Source organism: Cottoperca gobio, chromosome 14, assembly GCF_900634415.1.
Source record: "Cottoperca gobio chromosome 14, fCotGob3.1, whole genome shotgun sequence".
NCBI classification, from domain to species: Eukaryota; Metazoa; Chordata; class Actinopteri; order Perciformes; family Bovichtidae; genus Cottoperca; species Cottoperca gobio.
The window spans coordinates 20034397-20051347 of record NC_041368.1 but is presented as its reverse complement, the minus strand read 5'-3'; the positions used below and the strand labels follow the sequence as shown (position 1 = coordinate 20051347).

The following is a 16951-nucleotide window of genomic DNA, read 5'->3' as shown; positions in this document are numbered from 1 at the left end:
TTTGCATGTTTTTTGTAGAAATCTGACCAGTCAATGAGCTTTTGCATTCAAATGTTCTAGCATTTTTCTAAACCGAGACACTTTCAGTTACAACTAGCATAAATTGACTTGCTCACTGTTTACACATGTTTGTATCAGTAGTATCTGTCTGTTGTAGTAGGATAAAAACTGTGGAGGGGAAAGTTAAGATTTATGATATGAAGGATTATGAAGAGACCATCGCTTTTCTGGGTCAGTGGGGACGTTTCCAGCAGATTGTCTTCTTCCTGCTCTGTGCCAGCATAATGCCTAATGGATTTGGTGCTTTCCCTGTTGTCTTCCTGACTGATATCCAAAGTCACCACTGCATTGTTCCTGAGGTTAACCTGACCCAAGATTGGCGCAATGCTATCATCCCGATTGAGGTAATTCAGTTTTTGAACGCAGCTCCTGGGGGCGAAAAAGAAGAAGGTATCATGTAGTGGCTGGCCACATTCTCTTAGAGCCATAATGGTTTTTATTACAATATTTTGATTATCAAATTTGTAGCTTTGGAGGTAATGTATATTTTTTCTGCATCTGCTGTATAAAGTTCAAAGAGGCTTATAAAACGGTTGGGCTCCAGTCTAAGGTAGTCATACTTTGGACTGTAAAGGTGTGAATATATAGCACAGATAATGTGGGGACACGGTTGTCAATGCCATATTGTTGCATCACAATTTCAACATATTTACTTAAGCAATATGGCACCATACACAGCCAAGTAGCTTAATTACAATAGCACTAATAAAGTGTGTCATTGTGATTGTGAGGTGGTGAATGGGAAACAGGAGCTGAGCAGAGCCCCTATTTATGCTTCTATACGCTTAGACTGCCGGGGGACACCTCCCTGCTCTCTTCCTTCTCTTCCTCTCTCCTCCCCTCCCTCTCTTCTTCTTCCTCTCTATCTGTATGCGTTTATGTAAATGTATGTTACTAACTCATCATCCGGGGCATCATCCCCAGAGTGTCTGTCTCTCACTGATAAAGTTTACGTCAAGATCAGGAATCGTGGCTGCGCCTGCTGCCCTGGTCCTGCTGGACACCGGGAAGCCTTTTTGACATTTTCCTGGATTCATCCAAACTTTCTCTTTTTTTTTTCAACATAACATCATTTCTGTCAAATGTTGTATTTGTACTATGTTGTTTATCCTGCACACACGACATCTATTGCACGTCTGTCCGTCCTGGGAGAGGGATCCCTCCTCAGTTGCTCTCCCTGAGGTTTCCAACATTTTTCCCCCTTTAATTATGGGGTTTCTTTTAGGAAGTTTTTCCTTGTGCGATGCGAGGGTGTAAGGACAGAGGATGTCGTAACCTGTACAGTCTGTAAAGCACACTGAGACAAATGTGTCATTTGTGATATTGGGCTATTGAATTAGTCTGTCCCATTTCTGCCCTGGTCTGTTTCTGCAAGTATCATCTTGAATGCCACAGTCAGCCCTTAATGTGCCTCTACAGTACACACAATCTTGCAATAAATCCTACCTTGATGGAGGCTATAATCTTCAGACCATCTTTCAAGATTAAAAGATTAAATTGTCTTCTAATGCTCTTCCCATGATAGTGATGGGGAACAAAAATCCGCCCGAGCACATGAAACAAAAACAACTGATGTTTTGTATCAGGCTGGTGGAAGAAAGACTTGTATAGGCTTATAAGAGATTTGTATACAGTGCATCCGGAAAGTATTCATACCCCTTCACTTTTTACACATTTTATTATGTTACAGCCTAATGTTCTCAACATTCTACACACAATACCGCATAATGACAAAGTGAAAAAAGTTTTTTAGAATTGTTTGCAAATGTATTAAAAATAAAACACTAAAATATCACATGTACATAAGCAATCATACCCTTTACTCAATACTTGAAGCACCTTTGAAAGCAATTACAGCCTCAAGTCTTCTTGAGTATGATGCTACAAGTTTGGCACACCTATTTTGGGACAGTTTCTCCCATTCTTCTTTGCTGATTGTCTCAAACTCTGTCAGGTTGGCTGGGGACCGCCGATGGATGGCCTTTTTCAGGTCTCTCCAGAGATGTTCAGTTGAGTTCAAGTCCGGGCTCTGGCTGGGCCGCTCAAGGACATGTGACAGTTTATGGTGACAGTTTTGCAGAACTGGTTTTGTAGCCTTCACTAGCTCTGTGCCTCGACACAATCCTGTCTCCGAGCTCCACAGGCTTACTGTAACCTCATACATTGTGAACTGTGGGAGCTTACATAGAAAGGTGTGTGTCTTTACATATCATGTCCAATCAATTTAATTTACCACAGGTGGACTCCAAACAAGGTGTAGGAACACCTCAACGATGATAAATAGAGATTGGATCCTCCTGAGCTTCATTTCAAGTGTCACAGCAAAGGGTGTGAATACTTAAGTACATGTGATATTATTTTTTATTTTTAATACATTTGTAATAAATTCAAAAAAATCTTTTTCACTCTGTCATTATGCGGTATTGTGTGTAGAATGTTGAGAGAAAAAAATTAATTTAATCCATTTTGGAATAAAGCTGTAACATAACAAAGTGTGGAAAAAGTGAAGGGGTATGAATACTTTCCAGATGCACTGTCTATTTATCTATCAATCATACTGTAAGGTGTAGACATATTTCTTGTGTGTATCAGGGAGTTCCTCGAGATGAAAGCGTGAACTCTATGTTGACGTTTACAGAAACCCTGAAGGCGAGTAGTGACTTGTGTTTACGCTCTTATATTACCGACCAGTATTTCAACCACAGAAACATATGTTAGGGCGTGCCCCTCGTCTGAGAATGATGATTCGCTTTCAGCACAGTATGTATAGCATAATACTTGCTCAACTGGTACAGGACAGTGGCTGTGGGAAGAATGTTGCAGCATTATTACCTTTTTGTTCACCTCCATTTACACCATAGGGTAGATGTATGACAGTTGCAGGAAGACAGAGGATCAAAAGTTTATCCTTCTTTCACTATGAAGGATTATTCTAACACTATCGCTTTTCTGGGCCAGTGGGGACGTTTCCAGCAGGTCGTCTTCTTCCTGCTGTGTGCCAGCATCGTGCCCAATGGATTTGGTGCTTTCAGCCTTGTTTTCCTGACCGATATCCCGAGTCATCACTGCGTTATTCCTGACAACCTTACCGAAGACTGGCGTAAAACCATCATACCAATAAAGGTGAAACTGCAGAGAATTAACAAGCTAAACATCATCTTGGATTACTGGAGTTTCGCACTAACTTTCCTCAATGTGAAGTTTATAAGTATAGAGCGAAGAACTAAATGAATACTCGTACATAACACATTTGTATTTGCATTAATTGCCTATTTGCATGTCATTTTAAAACTGATTATACTAAAGGCTTAACAATATGTTATTTACAGGTTAATGGAGAAAAAAAAGGGAAAACAAATCTCTGCCAAGTTTTGAACAACACTGTTACAAATTAAAACTCCTGGTTTTAGATCTATAAATCACTTCCCGTCACAATTTGGATGAAAGCCTGCAGTGTTGCTTTAGGCTACACAACTGAATCCTCTTACAGCAGCTAATTCTATGAACATATGAGAAAGTTATATCTACCAGGATGGGTTCACTGCAAGTTTATTTATAGCACATTTCAGTACATGTGTCACTCAAGACAATTCAAAGTGCTCTTCATTCAACAGTAAAAGCATCAAGACAAAATGCGAAAGAAACAAATTATAAAATGAAATTTAAATACAAATAAATATGGCCAATAAAAAGTAAAACATAATTAAAATAGAACTCCTCATGCAGAGGCTGAAGTGTCATGGCTACATTATATGGTTATGAGATCATGTGGAAGGGTACAGGTATCGTAAATGCATAGCCATGAATGCCATTTTGTCCAAAGGATAAGTTCCCTGAAAAATAAATGTTCCTAATAACAGTAATATTAACTGTGTCATTGTGACTGTGAGGTGGTGAATGGGAAACAGGAGCTGAGCCGATGCAGCAGGTACAGGCTGGATGTGGTCAGAAATCTCTCTGCTCAGGGATTCATTCCTGGCATAGGACGTCAACCTCACTGACCTGGAGCAGGAGGGCTGTGTGGACGGGTGGAGCTACAGCAAAGACATCTACCAGTCTACCTTAGTCTCTGAGGTGAGGGTGTGTCCAACACTGAATGAGTTGCTGCCGTATTGTGTTGTCACTGCACGGTCTCAGTCCCCCCTTATTCCCAATCTCCTTAGTCTGTTTGTGCATTTGTCTTGCAGCCTTTGTTTTTTTCCTGTTGACCCTCTAGGTGTCACAGTTTATAGTCTCTGTATGTGTACCACATCATCCCCGGATCGTTGGTACATCAATTGATTATATAATATTGACTTTTATCATCAACTATAATGAACATCTAAAATTGGGATCTACTCCCTGCAAGAGACAAGCACAATAAAATCATTTGGTTGTAATCTGTATTTTAAATCCTGCCTGGCAAGTCGGGCATCTTTGTCTCGACATGATTATGTTTCCGTTATGTTATTTACATTGTCATGGGCTTAGAGAAACACAATACAACCCTGGTCTCGCTCTGTCGGCAGTTTAACCTGTTTCATTGGTTCAGATAGGAACACAACTTACATTCAGGATCATCAAGTGGATTAAACAAAGAAATGTTTTGCATTTCTTTATAAAATATACTTATTGCCATGTTCTCTTTAACCCTTCCCCGTTTTATAACCTCAGACTGGGCGATGGTGCACATGTTGCAGTCAGATTCTCTGGTGGAGGCTGGAATGTAGTTTAACTTTGACTGATTTTATTTTTGCATTGTACTTTCTCTTATTACTACAAACTGTAATTAACAACTCCCAAAAAGGGATCGTTCTTATTGCTAGACTTACTCAAAGGCCCCTCCTGGTGGACGCCGTGCAGCACGTTCACAAATATCAATATTGCATAATGTACCAAGTTATAAACACTGCAGTCTAGAAAAACATATTAGACGAGTACATTTGAAATATAAACATTGCATTAAATTGAATCATACTAGAATGTATAAACTGTGTGGTTCTTTTATAAACAATATCAAACAGTTACAGGAGGAATGCATGTCAGCAAAGAGCTTGCACGTCCCACATACGATACACACATTGCTGGTTTTGATCATCTCATTTGATGTTTTAACATTAAGAACGATACGAAATTAGAGGCCATCTTGGATCACAGCAGCCGCAACGCCATAGCAGGCCAGGGCCAAATCCTACTCCCTTACTTCCGGCCCCCTTGCTCGGACCACAACCATCTTCAAACTCTGCATTTTGATCGCAAATACAAATCAGTTTTGTGATTGTATCTGGCATGGTTGCTGCATCACAGTAGCAAAAACACTCAAAGTACTCCAAACCTCCTCTGTGGTAGTTCCCGCTACAGTTGGTGTCTCCCGGAGCACACACACACACACACACACACACTCAAAACAAAAACAATTCCAGCATCACTGTCGCGCCTGGTAATAATACGAGCACCAGCTGCAGATAACTCATACCACTAGGGAATATCCATATATTCCCTAGTTAATGTATATCATTGTTTAACTCTTAAAGTGTGGATATTCCAGTTTGACCTGGTTTGCAGTGGGCAGTGGAAGCAGCCGTTGACCTCCACAGTTTACTTCCTCGGAGTTCTTTTTGGATGCTTCTTCTCAGGACAGCTGTCAGACAGGTACTGAAGACACCAGCTGCATGTGATATACAGTATATCTCAAAAGTGAGTACACCCTTTAGATTTTTGCAAATATTCTGTTATATCCTTTCAGGGGATAACATTATCCTACTGAAACTTTGATATAACTTAAAGTAGTCAGTGTGCTGCTTGAATAACAGTATAGATTTATTGTCCTTTGAAAATTACTCAGTACACAGCTGTTAATGTCTAAACAGCTGGCAACAAAAGTGAGTACACCCCATAGTAAACATGTCTAAATTGTGCCCAAAGTGTCAATATTTTGTGTGACCACCATTGTTATCTAGCACTGCTTTAACCCTCCTGGGCATGGAATTCACCAGAGCTGCACAGGTTGCTTCTGGAATCTTCTTCCACTCCTCCACGACGACATCACGGAGCGCACGGATGTTGGACACCTTGCACTCCTCCACCTTCCTCTTGAGGATGCCCCACATGTGCTCAATTGGGTTTAGGTCTGGAGACATACTTGGCCAGTCCATCACCTTAACCTTCAGCTTCTTCAGCAAGGCCGTTGTCATCTTGGAGGTGTGTTTAGGGTCATTATCATGTTGGAAAACTGCCCTACGGCCCAGTTTCCGAAGAGAGGGGATCATGCTCTGCTGCAGGATGTCACAGTATATATTGGAATTCATGTGTCCCTCAATGAAATGCAGCTCCCCAGTGCCGGCAGCACTCATGCAGCCCCAGACCATGATGCTGCCACCACCATGCTTGACTGTAGGCAAGACACATTTGTCTTGGTACTCCTCACCAGGGTGCCGCCACACACGCCGGACACCATCTGACCCAAACAGGTTTATTTTGGTCTCATCAGACCACAGGACATGGTTCCAGTAACTCATGTTCTTGGATTCATTGTCTTCAGCAAACTGTTTGCGGGCTTTCTTATGCATCGGTTTCAGAAGGGGCTTCTGTCTGGGGCGACGGCCATACAAACCGATTTGATGCAGTGTACGGCGTATGGTCTGGGCACTGACAGGCTGACATCCCACTTCTGCAACCTCTGCAGCAATGCTGGAAGCACTCGCACGTCTATTTTTGGAAACCAACCTCTGGATATGACGCTGAGCACGTGGACTCAACTTCTTTGGTCGACCCTGGCAAGGCCTGTTCCGAGTGGAACCTGTCCTGGAAAACCGCTGTATGATCTTAGCCACTGTGCTGCAACTCATTTTCATGGTGTTGGCAATCTTCTTATAGCCAAGGCCATCTTTGTGAAGCGCAATAATCCTTTTTTTCAGCCGCTCAGAGAGTTCCTTGCCATGAGGTGCCATGTTGTCCAGCATTCAGAGAGAATTGTGCCCAAAACACCAAATTTAACAGCCCTGCTTATCATTTACACCTGAATCCTTGCAACACTAACGAGTCACATGACACCAGGGCGGGAAAACAACATCATTGGGCACAATTAGGACATGTTCACTATGGGGTGTACTCACTTTTGTTGCCAGCTGTTTAGACATTAACAGCTGTGTACTGAGTAATTTTCAAAGGACAATAAATCTATACTGTTATTCAAGCAGCACACTGACTACTTTAAGTTATATCAAAGTTTCAGTAGGATAATGTTATCCCCTGAAAGGATATAACAGAATATTTGCAAAAATCTAAAGGGTGTACTCACTTTTGAGATATACTGTATACACACAATACAAGCATTGCTTTTAAACCTGTTTAAATCGCTACTGTCCAGGATGATACACAGTAGTGGAAAGTAACTAAGTTACAAAGAATATTTTCACATTGTGGTACTGCTATAGTATAGTGGACATTTGTATCCTAATAAAGTGCATTTAATAAGTTTGTGTTGTGCACATCTACCGGCCAATTCACCAACCCCTTAATTTTACTTGTTTTTTCATCTTCTCTCATAGGTTTGGAAGAAAACCTGTTCTTTTTGCAACCATGGCAGTTCAGACAGTTTTTACCTTCATTCAAGTCTTCTCTACCTCTTGGGTCATGTTCACCGTCCTCCTCTTCTTCAATGGTTTGGGACAGATGTCCAACTTTGTAGCTGCTTTAGTTCTGGGTACATGTGAACATCACATTCTAGAAATACTGCCACCATTTGTTATTGAATGTAGATGCAGGAAGTTTGTTAAAAGTACTGAACATATCCACCTGCCTTTTCTCTTTATCTCTGTGTGCAGGCGCTGAGACTTTGACTGGCGATGTGCGAGTCCTTTACTCATCTATGGGCACATGTTTAGGCTTTGCTGTCGGCTACATGATACTACCTCTCCGTCGCTTACTTTTTAAGGGAACTGGCGATACCTCCTGTTGGCTTTGGCTGTGCCTTGCCTGCTCTACTTCCCACTCTGGAGGTAGGTTGCACTACAAACAAAGCATACCATAAATAGTTTCTTTGTGGAGGAGGGGAGAATTTGTTGGAATGGGAAATCTTGAAACCAAAGAGTAAAGCCTTGACTGTTAAAATTCATTTCATTCCCTATTGAGGATATGCCTACTAAAACAAATGTCAAACTAAAGTCTAATTTGACTGCATGTAATCGTCCCCCGTGTATCTTCAGCTGTACTATCAATAAAAGGCAAAAAAAGAAAAGGAAAAAGGACACATTGATTGTTATTAATGAATAAACATATTCACCATCTTTGAAGCTTTATCTTTGAAGTCCGTCTGATGCAGCCTGAGCCTCTGTGTGTGTGTCTCTCTGCTGTGAGGCAGGTTCATCCCAGAGTCTCCTCGGTGGCTGCTCTCTCAGGGCAGAGTGGACGAGGCTGAGGCCATCGTGAGAGAGGCGGCTAAGTGGAACAAAGTTCAGGCTCCGAAGGTCATCTTTGAAGATTACAGGGCAAGTTAACCAGCTGTTCCAGTTGTTGGCACATATAATTATGTCTCACTGTCAGGAATGTTGTATTTGCAGGACACACTGGAGGTTATAAATGTCACCAAATAATCAAGTTATTTCAAGAGCCAAATAATTGTATTCTGTTTATGAAGATTTATTAATTAACCTTTAACTTCGACCTCAGGTTAAACAGTAGGCACATTTATACAACTCATAAGTACTCATCAGTCTTAACATGACATGGAAAAGCTTCTTCATGTTATTGGAGGCATTACGATAAAAAGATCCACCATTTCGAGGCGCATTGCAAGAATCTTCGCAGATGTCGACTGAGAGGACGGAAGATATTCATCTGTAAGTGGTCTTTGCCTGGTTTTGGTAACGCAGAGATCACTGCACCGGGCATTGAATGATTAGTAATAATATGATTATACAATACATTTAGGAAGGGGGGGCGGTGTGTCCGAGAAACATTTATGAAATTCAATAGTGAAACCATCTTCCCCCGGTGCTTTACCAGCAGTGAGCGCTTTAACTGCAGATGTATTCTGTTTTAGAGACTGCCCTTTCCAAATATTCAGAATTCTCCAGTCTTGAAAAGTAATTGTCTTCCTTTAAATTCCATTTACATTCTTGTTTAATCTTAAATAGTTATCTGCAAAAGCCATGTTGAAGTTGAAGTTTGAAGTTGTGACTGGCAGGAATCAAACAATTGCTCTCCATTTGTTTTTGAGTCCGAGTGAACATTTTGCATCATCACCATTCTCTAAATATCTCTGCATTAATCTGTACAAAGCAAATGTTTCATGCAAAGATGCTTGCAATGAGTAACATTGATTTATTTTTAAGCTCCATATTTTTAAGGGTCCTCTATATGTTGCTTTTTCTGATTCATCATTTAGCATCAAAAGAGACACATTTATATTTATGTCTGAAAAACATGTTTATTGGTATTTTTTTACTTTAAAACATCCCAAGGATATTAGGCTACTGGGAAAAGCAACAACAAACAGAGGGTGTGACTTACGTTTTTTTTTTTATCTTGCAGGTTTTTAAGACAAAGGCACATTCTAAAAAACGCCACAATGTCGTGGACGTGCTGAAGAACGGCAGCATCAGAGTCACAACCCTCATCCTCTGCTTGGTGAGGTGAGGAAACGGCACATTGAGATTTCTCTGAGTTATTAACAGTTACTAAAATGTCTGAGAGGGAGCATCGCACTAGAACTCATGAAATCACATCTTCGCACACATCGAGATCTTCACCCTTTTTTAAAAACCCATATGCAACATGCAGGAACACGCTGCAAGTAAGTCCAAGCTTTCCACTGAATAGAGTCATTGTTTTTAGTATCCACAGACAAAGGGTGATTTGAGGGACTGTTTATCTGACTCCCTTCTATGCAATATTTAATGTACAATATCTCCCAAGCTTCTTTATTATATGTTCTATTTATTCAAAATTAAAACACACAAGTAGGAGATATATGGTGCGGTTTTGTATGTTCATGAAACAAGGAGAAAAGATGTGGCCGAGTAAGTCATTGTAAATTCATTCAGAAAAAATTCATTGCCCCTAATGCATAACTAAAACTGTCTGCATGTGTTCTTTTCTCCATTTACCCAAATATATTCATACAATTTTATAACGATTATTTTTTGAGAGGAGCGAAGGTCTTTCTATTCAAACATCTGCTTAATGTCTTTGTCCAGCTTCTCTGCAATCACTGGATACTACAGCCTATCTTTCAACACATCCCAACTCCATGCTAATCCCTACATGAGCTGCTTCATCTCAGCAGCTGTAGAGGTACCAGCTTACATTTCCAGCTGGCTGGCTCTGCGATACCTTCCACGCCGACTGTCCGTCATCGGTTCATTGCTCCTTGCAGCATTGCCAATGTACCTTATTCAACTGGTGCCCCAAAGTAAGCAAACAATATGGCAGGACTGTATGAAGAGAGATGCAAAGTGATGGTTTGTCTGTCTAAGTTCAGAGACGTCCGTCCGTCACCAAGCATCCTGGTATTTAACAGTGTTGGGTTGAAGATCTGCTGCAATTAGGGAGGAACTAATCAAAACTCAATGACGCCATCATTTCCTCACAGTGAGCAATAGAAATAAATGTAATTCCATCCATCCATCGTCTACCGCTTATCCGGGATCGGGTCGCGGGGGCAGCAGCTCCAGTAAGGAACCCCAATCTTCCCTTCTCCGGGCCACATCCTCCAGCTCCGACTGGGGGATCCTGAGGCGTTCCCAGGCCAGTGAGGAGATGTAATCTCTCCACCGAGTCATGGGTCTTCCCCGGGGTCTCCTCCCAGCTGGACGTGCCTGGAACACCTCCCTAGGGAGGCGCCCAGGTGGCATCCTTACTAGATGAACCACCTCAACTGGCTCCTTTCAACGTAAAGGAGCAGCGGCTCTACTCCGAGTCTCTCACGGATGGCTGAGCTTCTCACCCTATCTCTAAGGGAGACACCAGCCACCCGTCTGAGAAAACTCATTTCGGCCGCTTGTACCCGTGATCTCGTTCTTTCAGTCATGACCCAGCCTTCATGACCATAGGTGAGGGTAGGAACGAAGATCGACCGGTATATTGAGAGCTTTGCCTTCTGGCTCAGCTCTCTTTTCGTCACAACGGTGCGGTAAAGTGACTGTAATACCGCCCCCCGCTGCTCCGATTCTCCGGCCAATCTCTCGCTCCATTGTCGCCTCACTCGCGAACAAGACCCCGAGGTACTTGAACTCCTTCACTTGGGGTAATGGCTCATTCCCTACCCGGAGTAGGCAATCCACCGGTTTCCTGCTGAGAGCCATGGCCTCAGATTTGGAGGTGCTGATCCTCATCCCAACCGCTGCACACTCGGCTGCGAACCGATCCAGTGACTGACCGACCGATGATGCCGATGATGCCATAAGGACCACATCATCTGCAAAGAGCAGTGATGAGATCCTCAGGTCACCGAACTGCAACCCCTCTCCTCCACGACTATGCCTCGATATCCTATCCATGAAAATCACGAACAGGATTGGAGATAAAGCGCAGCCCTGGCGGAGGCCAACATTCACGGGAAAACGAGTCCGACTTACTGCCGAGTATACGGACACAACTCTCGCTTTGGGCGTACAGGGATTGGATGGCCCTCAAAAGTGACTCCCTCACCCCATACTCCCGCAGCACCTCCCACAGTATCACCCGGGGGACCCGGTCATACGCCTTCTCCAGATCCACAAAACACATGTAGACCGGATGGGCGTACTCCCAGGCCCCCTCCAGGATCCTTGCAAGAGTAAAGAGTTGGTCTGTTGTTCCACGACCAGGACGGAATCCGCATTGTTCCTCTTCAATCAGAGGTTCGACTACCGGCCGAACCCTCCTTTCCAGTACCTTGGAGTAGACTTCACCAGGGAGGCTGAGAAGTGTGATACCCCTGTAGTTGGCACACACTCTCTGGTCCCCCTTTTTAAATAGGGGAACCACCACCCCGGTCTACCGACCCCTAGGGACTGTCCCAGACTTCCACGCAATGTTGACGAGGCGTGTCAACCAAGACAGCCCCTCAACACCCAAAGCCTTCAGCATTTCTGGACGGATCTCATCAACCCCTGCGGCTTTGCCACTGTGGAGTTGTTTGACTACCTCAGTGACTTCCATCAGGGAAATTGACGATGTTCCCCATCAGCTTCCAGCTCTGCCTCAACCATAGAGGGCGTGTTAGTCGGATTCAGGACTTCCTCAAAGTGCTCCTTCCAGCGGCCGATAACCTTCTCAGTTGAAGTCAGCAGGGTCCCACCCTTGCTGTACACAGCTTGGATGGTTCCTCGCTTCCCCCTCCTGAGGTGCCGGATGGTTTTCCAGAAGCACCTTGGTGCCGACCGAAAGTCCTTCTCCATAGCTTCTCCGAACTTCTCCCACACCCGCTGCTTTGCCTCTGACACGGCAGAAGCTGCCGCCCTTCTAGTCCTTCGATACCCTGCAACTGTTTCCGGAGTCCTACCGGATAACATAACCCGGAAGGACTCCTTCTTCAGTCGGAAGGCTTCCCTGACCACCGGGGTCCACCACGGTGTTCGAGGGTTACCGCCCCTTGAGGCACCTAAGACCTTGAGACCACAGCTCATCACCGCAGCTTCAGCAATAGAGGTTTTGAACATCGCCCACTCAGGTTCAATGCCCCCAACCTCCACAGGGATAGCTGAAAAGCTCCGCCGGAGGTGTGAGTTAAAGATCCCCAGGACAGGGGCTTCCTCCAGACGTTCCCAGTTCACCCGCACTACCCGTTTGGGTTTACCAGGTCTGTCCAGAGTCTTCCCCCACCCCTTGATCCAACTCACCACCAGATGGTGATCAGTCGACAGCTCCGCCCCTCTCTTCACCCGAGTGTCCAAAACATGCGGTCTCAGATCAGATGATACGATTACGAAATCTATCATTGACCTTTGGCCTAGGGTGCTCTGGTACCACGTGCACTTATGAGCATCGTTATGTTCGAACATGGTGTTTGTTATGGCCATTCCATGACTACCACAGAAGTCCAACAACAAACGACCGTTCGGGTTTAGATCAGGGAGGCCCCTCCTCCCAATCACGCCTCTCCAGGTGTCTCCATCGTTTCCCACGTGTGCGTTGAAGTCTCCCAGCAAGACTACGGAGTCCCCTACTGGAGCCCACTGCAGGGCTCCATTCAGGGTCTCCAAGAAGGCCGAATACTCAGAACTGTGGTTTGGGGCATAGGCACAAACAACAGTCAGAGTTTTCCCCCCCATAACCCGAAGGCGTAGGGAGGCGACCCTCTCGTCCACCGGGATAAACTCCAACGTAGCGGCGCTCAGCCGGGGGATAGTGAGTATCCCCACCCCGGCCCGACGCCTCACACCTTGGGCAACTCCGGAGAAGAATAGAGTCCAACCCCTATCCAGGAGTACGATTCCAGAGCCAAGACTGTGCATGGAGGTAAGCCCCACCAGATCCAGCTGGTAGCGATCCACCTCCCGCATTAGTTCCGGCTCCTTCCACCACAGAGAGGTGACGTTCCACGTCCCCAGAGCCAGCCTCTGCTGCCCGGGTCTGGCCCATCGAGGTCCCTGACCATCACTGCCACCCGTGTGACAGCACACCCGACCCCAGCGGTTTTTCCCATGAGTGGTGGGCCCACAGGATGGATGGATGGGAGGCACCACGTAGCTTCTTTGGGCAGTGCCCGACCGGGCTCCGTGGCAAACCCGGCCACCAGGCGCTCGCTGTCGGGCCCTCCCTCTGGGCCTGGCTCCAGACGGGGGCCCCGGGCTTCCTCCGGGCAGGGTCTCTCCTTTCCTTTCCCTTTCTTTCATGAAGTCGTTTTTGAACCATTCTTAGTGGCCCCTCACCTGAGACCAATTTGCCTTGGGAGACCCTACCAGGAGCACTAGGCTCCAGACAACACAGCTCTCAGGTTCATAGGGACACACAAACCTCTCCACCACGATAAGGTGATGGTTCCCAGAGAGGAAATAAATGTAATTAAATCTTGCATATAATCGTCATGGGTCAGGCATTACTTAAACATGTGGTTTGTAAACTTGTTACATTTTGTAATAAGGAGGACCCAAATGCAGAAAGCAAGATGAGGTTAAACAAAAGAGAGCTTTATTTAGCAAAACCTTACCAATATATAAAACAAGGTAACAAATAGAACTGCAAACACAAACCAGGGTTGACACAGGCGCACAAGGCAACATGGAGCGCACAAGGCAACATGGAGTGCACAAGGCAACATGGATAGCACAAGGCAACATGGATAGCACAAGGCAACATGGAGCGCACAAGGCAACATGGAGAGCACAAGGCAACATGGATACCACAAGGCAACATGGAGCGCACAAGGCAACATGGAGCGCACAAGGCAACATGGAGCGCACAAGGCAACATGGATAGCACAAGCCGAACATGAAAGTAACAAAAACATGACGAACCCACAAAGAACACTGAGACAGAGAGGGATATATACACAGACACTACATGAGGGAACGAGACACAGCTGGGAGAGAAAGGCAGAAAACACAAGGGCAGGAAGTGATACAAGACATGACACAAGGGAAAGGGAACATTTCAAAATAAAACGGGAAACGCAAATCCAGCGTCGTGACAATTATAAAGTGTTTCTGTAGACTTGTATGTGTTTCTATTCTATTTAGCTAAAAAAACAAAACCGTTCACAAACTATTTCCTCATTCTTTAGGTCTACCACATCTGTATATTGCACTGGAGATGTTGGGTAAATATGCTATAACCACTACCACCTCCCTGATGTTTGCCTACATGGCAGAGCTTTACCCAACAGTGCTCAGGAACACAGCGACAGGGATATGCACTACTGTTTCCAGAATAGGCAGCTGCATTGCTCCTTTTTGTTAAAGCTGAGTGAGTACATTTGATTTAGATTTAAGCACATGCGTAAAGTCTGGGCAGTTAAATCTCATTTCACCCAGTTTGCAAGCCATTCACACGTGTTAATCCATCTGACTTTTCTCCAATCTAAACCTCACCTTCTTCATTTTCGGCGCATATCTATTAGGTCTTCCTTATATTATACTGGGGACTCTGGCGGTTTTGTCTGCCTTTACTGCTTTCTTCCTTCCAGAGACTTTTGGAAAACCTCTACCTGAAACTATGGAAGAGATACATAAAAGAGAAAGGTGGGTAACTTAAGGAATACACCTTTTGTTATGAAGCTTCTCCGATGCCAAAGTCATTTGTAGACACTGTATAATGTAACTTAATAACACAAGTTCTAATTGACAGATTGACAGAAAATGAATTGGCAATTTTCTTTATAATCCTTATGGGATTTTTCATGCAAAAATGCCAAAGTTTCTTACATGTGAGAATTTGCAGCTTTTCATTTGAAATATTTTCTCTATTAAAATTATTGTTATTGTTATTATTATTATTGGTGTTTTTATTAATGATAATAATAATTTGAGGTTTGGGTTATTGGTTGGAGAAATAAAAGCTGCGTATCAATCGTGTTCACAACTTGTTTCTGCTGTCCCCGAGTGGCCAACAATATACTGTGTCTCTTATAAGTGCCCTGTCTTCTACAATTCTGGATGGATGGATGGATGGATGGATGGATGGATGGATGGATACTTCATTGATCCTGAGGAAGATTTCGGCAACCATTCGCTTAAAAGACAAATGACATTACATATCATTCTATGCAGAACTTTACAACCAGTAATGCTTTGTTTGTTTGAATCTTTCTTCCTTATCACAGGATAAAGTGTCCATGCATCACTGGAAAAGAAAACCCCCAATACCTGTGGCACTACTGGACAGTCCTCTGTGATTATCTAGCACCTTATTGATGCAGGTGATATGTTGATATTGCTATTGAAGTACTGTTTACATATCTTAATATTTTAATTATAGACATTAGAATGTAAAGGTGGAATTAAATCATGGATTTCTACATGTGGCCGATTTCAAGGAATTTCTTTGTCTCATTTTGACATTTGCACATACATGTGTTGTCTTAAATGGGGATGATGAATACAAATACTCGGTCCAAGCTGCCGATTAAGGTTTTATGTGTCTGGCAAATCTTACATCTCAAATAACCCTGTTACAAAATGTATTTTGAATTTCATGCGATCATGCATGATTGCTACAGGTTTGATATCCTTAAAAGGGGTAAAAAGTAAAAACACACAAGACAAAAGTGGCAAGCTTTGCATATTTGTTGTGGAATCTGACACAAGTGACCAGTCAATGAGCTTTTGCATTCAAATGTTCTAGCATTTGTCTAAACTGAGACACTTTCAGTTACAACTAGCATAAATTGACTTGCTCACGTTTACACATGTTTGTATCCCTGGCAGTTATGGCTAAAATATATAAGAGATTAGTGTCTCTTGGTGCAAAAATTGCTTCAGAAATGTTTTATAACTCTGTAACTCTGCCTGTTTAACTTTGCTTTAGCATGCATATTTATCTAGTACTGGGTGTAGCATGCTGACAGGCGAAGGAACCGTTTGAATTTTTCTGTTGCTTTACAAGTGCAGTAGTCTGTAGGGTGTGTGTGTGTGTGTGTGTGTGTGTGTGTGTGTGTGTGTGGCGTGTGTGTGTGTGATGCTGCATGGTTTAGAGAGGCGGAGAAACTCCCAGTCATGTAACTTGAATACATGTGTAATTAAAAACTATGCTATTTTCATTTTGACAGTGAACAGCACAAAATTCTCACTCAACCAAAGTTGCAAGATTTGCATGTGTGTTGTGGAAACCTACTGTAACCTTTTTGTAATGTATAACTTGACAAGGGTAATTAAAAAAAAAGAATAGCAATTTGGCTTGAGGACTTTCTGACTGGATTACTTGAAATGCAATGCAGTGTTCTATTACAACTAGTAAAAGGGTGACACGTTTATACATGTGCATATCACTG

General features: G+C 43.5%; 1 pseudogene; it reads left to right on the top strand.

Annotated features, from left to right (window-relative positions):
* The first annotated feature begins 197 nt into the window (after positions 1 to 197).
* On the top strand, positions 198 to 14922 carry LOC115018798 (solute carrier family 22 member 4-like; annotated as a pseudogene).
* Positions 14923 to 16951: the final 2029 nt, after the last annotated feature.